Source organism: Populus euphratica, unplaced genomic scaffold, assembly GCF_000495115.2.
Source record: "Populus euphratica unplaced genomic scaffold, PopEup_1.0 scaffold122.1, whole genome shotgun sequence".
NCBI classification, from domain to species: Eukaryota; Viridiplantae; Streptophyta; class Magnoliopsida; order Malpighiales; family Salicaceae; genus Populus; species Populus euphratica.
In genome coordinates, this window is record NW_011499980.1 from 554,777 (window position 1) to 556,970 (window position 2,194).

A 2,194-nucleotide genomic window follows, 5' to 3' on the forward strand; every position below is an offset into this window, starting at 1 on the left:
TAGTAGTAGTAGTAGTAGTAGTAGTAGTAGTAGTAGTAGTAGTAGTAGTAGTAGTAGTAGTAGTAGTAGTAGTAGTAGTAGTAGTAGTAGTAGTAGTAGTAGTAGTAGTAGTAGTAGTAGTAGTAGTAGTAGTAGTAGTAGTAGTAGTAGTAGTAGTAGTAGTAGTAATAATAATAATAATAAAGAAAGAGAAGAAGAAGATGATGATGAGAACTTGGAGATGGAATATTAATGTAAGGATTAAACAATAATAATAACAAATGTCAAGGTTAGAGGTTCCACTAATGGTATATCAAACAAGTATAGTATAAACTCTTATTATTGAATTGGAAACCACACACAAAGGAGGTTCCAATCAGATTATATATTGTTAACATGATTACATTAGTCATCTTATTCAATTAATGCTAACACTTATAAATCTAGTCAGGCATTTATGATTATAACTTATGTTAACAACAAATCAAGTTCCTTTCATAGCTCAGGTGTCGGTTATACCATACCGTATGGGTTATGAGAGTGCCAAGTAATTGTTGTACCAAGTGTTATACAACATAAATCAAGATTAATCATTTAACAAGCAAAGTATTAAAGAGTGAACAAGATAACAAATACAAAACATGTTAGTATCAAACATTAAAGTCCATATTAAGTTTACATTATACTTATTCTCACACCATTAGTGTAACCTTTTCACCTTGACATAATTAACTTAGCTAGACATAATGAAAGAAAGAAAAATAGATAAACAAAATAACAACATAAAAGTTAACTAAGTAAAGGAAAGGAAATGAAAGGCATAAACTTAATAATAATGAAAGCAAAGCATAAGCATTACAAAAAATACAAAGAGAGAAAGGAAGAGCATGATCTTGATCTGAAAACCAAGATGCCTAAATGCATGGCAAATGCCTCCTTTTATAGGCCAAAATTGGAAACTATTGATTTGATGACTAATTGATAAGTGGGTGGCCAACTTTTGACTTGGTGACAATCCTTATCTTCTCTTGTCTGCCCAAAACGTCATTGATAACGTCAAAACTGGAGCCAGGTGCAAACATGAAAGTTGTAGGCAATTGTCTCAGCTTTCTTGTGTAAAAAATTCAGCTCATTTGGACTTCTAGAACTCCAGATATGGCCAAAATACCGAACAGTGCTCGGGCTGGAAGACAGATTCGGGCTTCTTTGACCAGACCCACACATACATATGCTCAATGCTTGGAAGAGTTCGGAGATAATGGTTGCGATAGTTTGCCAAACCTATTTATTCCTAAGCTCAACATTTGGTAAGGTCAAATATGGTGGGTTTGACGAGTCGTCAAACCCACACATGTCTGGGCTCAAAGTTTAATGAAGATTATAGATGGTAGGTGTGGCGATTCACCAAACCCACACATGTTTAGGCTCAATGTTTGGCTGAGCTTACAGATGGTAGGTCTAATAGTTCACCAGACTCATTTATGTCTAGACTCAATGCTTAGCTAAACTTGTCATACTCATACATATCTAGGCTTAACGCTTAGCTAAGCCTATGGATTGTGGGTCTGATGGTTTGCCACACTCATGTATATTTGGGTTCAGTGCTTGGATAAGCCTATGGATGGTAGATTTGGCGGTTTCCTAGACCCACACAAGTCTGGGCCCAATGCTTAGCTGAGCCCCAAGATGATAGGTTTGGAAGTTCACTAAACTCATACATATGTGGGCTTATCACTTGGTTGAGCCTAGAGATGATGAGTTATCACCCTAAAATTTATTCATTTGTTCGGAAGCGAGGACTCAGGAAAAAACAAAAAATGTTAATCCATCACTCAAAACGTATCCATTTATTTTTAATTTCTCTTTTTTAACTCACTAATATCAAGTCTTCAAGTTAGCTTTAGAAATGAATTAGGATAGCTAAATTAGCAAGATGATAAATATGAATTTCATGGTAAAATGATATAGAATAGTGGAGAAACAATTAACATAAATTGATGGATTGAGGATGATAAAATTACTAAAAAGAAGATAAAGACCAATTTGAAAAGTATAGAATAGATGGAAGGCATATTTGTAGCTTTCCCATCTCCCAAGTAACGATTTGTTTTTATATCGGTGTTATGCGTGGTGCAGTTTGCATTTTACCTTGACCACATATTTGAAAGTATTTAGGGCTTAATTAAGAGTGTGATATATGTTTTTTTATCAAAGT